This window comes from Delphinapterus leucas, chromosome X (assembly GCF_059928025.1).
Source record: "Delphinapterus leucas isolate spDelLeu-1000000601 "Yukka" chromosome X, BTC_Dleu_Yukka2, whole genome shotgun sequence".
Classification (NCBI taxonomy): domain Eukaryota; kingdom Metazoa; phylum Chordata; class Mammalia; order Artiodactyla; family Monodontidae; genus Delphinapterus; species Delphinapterus leucas.
In genome coordinates, this window is record NC_143150.1 from 26,446,678 (window position 1) to 26,452,393 (window position 5,716).

General features: G+C 45.9%; 1 protein-coding gene across 3 annotated transcripts in view; it reads right to left on the reverse strand.

The window, feature by feature from the left end:
- XIAP (X-linked inhibitor of apoptosis) overlaps positions 1–167 on the reverse strand; it is a 44,818-nt gene extending 44,651 nt beyond the window's left edge. For 2 of the 3 annotated variants that reach the window (XM_022561844.3, XM_089904111.1), the window contains exon 1: positions 40–166. The gene's annotated coding sequence lies outside the window, so the exon portion shown is untranslated. Of the gene's footprint in view, positions 1–39 lie in introns of all 3 variants that reach the window. The other variant, XM_089904110.1, reaches the window with a different exon arrangement.
- Between the last annotated feature and the right edge of the window lie 5,549 nt (positions 168–5,716).

Below are 5,716 nucleotides of genomic sequence, written 5' to 3' on the forward strand. Positions count from 1 at the left end.
AGCCCCTCCTTCTTCCCCCTCCGCCATTTTCGAACTTACCCTCCAGCCCTCGCTTAGCGCTGAGCCCGCCCGGGGCTCCGCCGAGGTCCGGCCACTTCCCCGGGCCGGAAAGGGGTAACCGGGACAAACGAAGCCCTGTTTGCCCCTGCGCCCCACCCCCCTAGCTGGAAACCAGAACTTGACGGAGCGGGTGCGCATGCGCAGTGGCCACCTCGCAGTCCCCGCCCCCAGCTCAAACGTTTCCTCTTTCAGCCTTGAGGTGATTTTTCCCACGGTTTTTACCTGCTGAGCTCCGTGGTGGAGGAGTCGGGGAATAGAAGTAAAAGGATGAAAAGACAGAGAAGAGAGCGAACATGTTGAGTTCTTGCTAGAGACCAGGCACTGTGGTCGGCGTGCTCTTTGTTGTAATTTTGACAACCCTCTAAGGTAGGCACTCTCATATGAAACCCATTTTAACAGAGGAAATTTGAGGCCCAGAGAGGCTAACTGCCCCAATAGCACGCAGCTAATAAACGAGAGAACTGAGATTAGAATATGACCTGTATCCAAGGAGGGAAGGTGAAAGGAAAAAGGAAGACAGTCAGTGGGAGCGGGAAAGGGATTGGGAGGTGAAGGGAAAATGAATAGGGAAGAAAGAAAGCAGAGGGAAGGAAAACAAAGGAAATCTGTGTACATAAAATGCTGATCATATCCTGGATTTATTTCAAATATGCTGTAGGAACCGACAGATGAATCAGACTGACAGATGAATTGTGTTTCAGAAACTTGGGCTCCCTTACAGGCTAGTGTAGTGAGTTGAGAGGTTCTGAATGAAAGTGTTTCAGGTCGAGGGGAAGATCAAGTATCACCTGGATCCTCAAATGATGCTGACCTTCATGAAATTATTATCCTGATAAGTCAGATCATTGTCATTTCTCTGCTCAAATCCCCTCAAAGTAAAAGCCACAGACTTATAATGGCTTACAAAGGCTGTGGTAGCCAGCCACCAAGATGATTTCCAACAATCCTTATCTCTTGCTATTCACACCCTTGGGTACTTCTCTTATACAATGAACCAGAACTGATCTGTTTAACCAAGAAAATATGGTGGGAGTGACAGTGTTATGAAGGCTAGGTCATAAAAGGCATTGTGGTTTCTGCCTTGCTGTCTCTTGGACTGGTTGCTCTGGAGGAAGCCAGCTGTCATGTCATAAGGATACTCAAACAGCATTTGGAGAGCACGTGGCAAAAGACTGAGTCCTCCCCTTCTTCTCATCTCCTCCTCCCCCACCCAAAACAAACACCAACTTGCCAACAATGTGAGTGAGCCACCTTGTAAGAGGATTCTTCAGGATAAGACTTCAGAGCCACAACCTCCCAGCCAAGCCACTTGAATTCCTGTGTATTGTTTTATTATTTATTTAATATATATATTTATTTATTTTTGGCTGCATTGGGTCTTCGTTGCTGCATGCGGGCTTTCTCTAGTTGCAGCGAGTGGGGGCTACTCTTCGTTGCGGTGTGCAGGCTTCTTGTTGCGGAGCATGGGCTCTAGGCACATGGGCTTCAGTAGTTGTGGCACGTGGGCTCTAGAATGCAGGCTCTGTAGTTGTGGTGCGTGGGCTTAGTTGCTCCGTGGCATGTGGGATCTTCCCAGACCAGGGCTCGAACCCATGTCCCCTGCATTGGCAGGTGGATTCTTAACCACAACGGCAGGAGGGAAGCCCCTGTGTATTGTTTTAAAAAGCTAAATTTTAGGGCAATTTGTTATCAGACAGTAGATAACAAATACAAAGGCCCTACACAATCAGGATCCTTCTTACCTTTATGTCCTCATATCCTACTACTTTATTCCCTTGTCCTTTTAGCTTTCCTGCCTCAGGGTCTTTGTACTTGCTCTTTATTCTGCCTGAAACACTTCCCCCAGATATCTCCATGGCTGTCCTTCACCCCCTTCAAGTCTTTGTTTAGTTGTCACTTTCTCAGTAAGACCTACCATAACCACCACATTTAAAATTATAATTTCTCAGGACCTCCCTGGTGGTCCAGTGTTTAAGAATCTGCCTTCCATTGCAGGGGACGTGGGTTCAATCCTTGGTCAGGGAACCAAGGATCCCACATGTTGCAGGGCAACTAAGCCCATGTGCCACAACTACTGAGCATGCAAACCACAACTAGAGAGACTGCCACAACTACAGAGCCCACGCACTCTGGAGCCCACACACCGCAATGAAGATCCTGCATGCTGCAATGAAGACCAACACAGCCAAGAATAAAATAAATAAATAAATATTAAAAAAAATTTTTAAGGGACTTCCCTGGTGGTGCAGTGGTTAAGAATCTGCCTGCCAGGGCTTCCCTGGTAGTGCAGTGGTTGAGAGTCCGCCTGCCGATGCAGGGGACATGGGTTCGTGCCCCGGTCTGGGAGGATCCCGTATGCTGCGGAGCAGCTGGGCCTGTGAGCCATGGCCGCTGGGCCTGTGCATCCGGAGCCTGTGCTCCACAGTGGGAGAGGCCACAAAGGCGAGAGGCCTGCGTACCGCAAAAAAAAAAAAAAAAAAAAAAAAAAAAGAATCTGCCTGCCAATGCAGAGGACACAGGTTCGTGCCCTGGTCCAGGAAGATTCCCACATGCTGTGGAGCAATTAAGCCTGTGTGCCACAACTAGTGAGCCTGTGCTCTAGAGCCCACGTGCCACAACTGAAGCCCACATGCCTAGAGCCTGTGCTCCGCAACAAATAGAAGCCACCACAATGAGAAGCCCGCACACCATAACGAATAGTAGCCTCCACTCGCCGCAGCTAGAGAAAGCCCACGCACAGCAATGAAGACCCAACTCAGCCATAAATAAATAAATTCATTTATTAAAAATTTTTTTTAATTTACAATTTCTTGACATACAGATGGCTAACAGGCACATGAAAAGATACTCAGCATTGCTAATTATTAGAGAAACGCAAATCAAAACCACAATGAGTTATCACCTCACACTGGTCAGAATGATTATGATCAAAAAATCTACAAATAACAAATTTTGGAGAGGATGTAGAGAAAAGGGAATCCTCGTACACTGTTGTTGAGAATGTATATTGGTGCAGCCACTATGGAAAATAGTATGGAGTCTCCTTAAAAAACTAAAAATAAGGAACTACCTGGCGGTCCAGTGGTTAGGACTCAGCACTTTCACTGTGGTGGCCTGGGTTCACTTCCTGGTAAGGGAACTAATATCCTGCAAGCTGCAGGGTGTGGCCAAACCCGCCCCCCCAAAAAAAACAACCCCCCCCAGAAAAACAAAGAAAATAAAAACCTGAAAAACACAACTACCATATAATCCAGCAATCCCACTCCTGGAGATATATCCAGAAGAAACAAAACCACTAATTTGAAAAGATACATGCACCCCTGTGTTTATAGCAGTATTATTTATTGGGTTGGCCAAAAGGTTTGTTCTTTTTTCCCGTAAGATGGCTCTAGTAGCACTTAGTTGTCTTTAACTTCATTGGAAACAATTTTGTTAGATTGTGACAGCTGTCATATCAGCGTACATTTTAAAAAAGACATCAAAATTGGTGAATTTTTGTGTAGGCATTTTAATATTGAAGATGGAAGAAAAAAGCAACATTTTTGGCATATTATGCTCTATTGTTTCAAGAAAGGTAAAAGCACAACTGAAATGCGAAAAAAGATTTGTGCAGTGTATGGAGAAGGTTCTGTGATTGATCGAACATGTCAAAAGTGGTTTGCAAAGTATTGTACTGGAGAGTTCTTGCTGGACAATGCTCCATGGTCAGGTAGACCAGATGAAGTTGATAGCGGCCAAATCGAGACATTAACTGAGAACAATCAACGTTACACCATGTGGGAGATAGCTGACATGCTCAAAATATCCAAATCAAGCGTTGTAAATCATTTGGACCAGCTTGGTTATGTTCATAGCTTTGATGTTCAGGTTCCACATAAGTTAATTGAAAAAAACCTTGACTGTATTTCCGCATGCGATTCTCTACTTAAACCTAATGAAAATGTTCCATTTTTAAAACAAATTGTGACGGGTGATGAAAAGTGGGTACTGTACAATAATGTGGAATGGAAGAGATCATGGGGCAAGAGAAATGAACCACCACCAACCACACCAAAGGCCAGTCTTCATCCAAAAAAGGTGATGTTGTGTATATGGAGGGATTGGAAGGGAGTCCTCTATATGAACTCCTTCTGAAAAACCAAACGATTAATTTCAACAAGTACTGCTCCCAATTAGACCAACTGAAAGTGGCACTCGACGAAAAGCGTCCAGAATTAGTCAACAGAAAACACATAATCTGCCATCAGGATAACGCAAGACCACATGTTTCTTTGATGACCAGGCAAAAACAGTTACAGCTTGTCTGGGAAGTTCTGATTCATCCACCGTATTCACCAGACATTGCACCTTTGGATTTCCATTTATTTAGGTCTTTACAAAATTCTCTTAATGGAAAAAATTTCAGTTCCCTGGAAGACTGTAAAAGGCACCTGGAACAGTTCTTTTCTCAAAAAAATAAAAAGTTTTGGGAAGATGGAATTATGAAGTTCCCCCAAAAATGGCAGAAGGTAGTGGAACAAAAGGGTGAATACGTTGTTCAATAAAGTTCTTGGTGAAAATGAAAAATGTGTTTTTACTTAAAAACCAAAGGTGGGACTTCCCTGGTGGCGCAATGGTTAAAAATCCACCTGCCAATGCAGGGGACACAGGTTTGAACCCTGGTCTGGAAAGATCCCACACTCTGCGAAGCAACTAAGCCCGTTTGCCACAACTACTGAAGCCCACGTGCCACAACTACTGAAGCCCGCACACCTAAAGCCCATGCTCCACAACAAGAGAAGCCACCGCAATGAGAAGCCTGCGCACTGCAACAAAGAGTAGCCCCCACTCGCTGCAACTAGAGAAAGCCCGCATGCAGCAACGAAGACCCAATGCAGCCAAAAATAAATAAATAAAATAGAGGCTCTTTGCTGGGACTAATGGCGGACTCCTGGAGGGCTCATGTCAAGGAGTACTTCCCAGAACTTCTGCTGCCAGTGTCCTTGTCCCCACAGTGAGCCACAGCCACCCCCTGCCTCTGCAGGAGACCCTCCAACACTAGCAGATCTTTAGTGTTTCCACAGTGGAAAGGCTATGAACCTCTGCTGGACTGGGAAATTACATTACTTAGAGAATGCAGAGCGCAAGAATGCTGGAGACCTAGATAACGTGATCTTCTCTAAGGTGAAATAGAGGAGGAGCTTCAGGATGGTGGAGGAGTGAGACATGGAGATTGCCTTCCTGCCCACAAATACATCAGAAATACATTTACAAATGGAACAACTCCTACAGAACACCTACTGAACGCTGGCAGAAGACCTCAGACCTCCCAAACGCCCTGTGGCTGACACGGTCTTGGTGCTCTGGCCGGGTATCAGGCCTGTGCCTCTGAGGTGGGAGAGCCGAGTTCAAGACATTGGTCCACCAGAGGCCTCCTGGCCCCACATGATATCAAATGGCGAAAGCTCTCCCAGAGATCTCCATCTCAACGCTAAGACCCAGCTCCACTCAACGACCAGCAAACTCCAGTGCTGGACACCCTATGCCAAACAACTAGCAAGACAGGAACACAACCCCACCCATTAGCAGAGAGGCTACCTAAAATCATAATAAGGTCACAGACATCCAAAAACACAGCACTGGATGTGGTCCTGCCCCGCAGAAAGACAAGATCCAG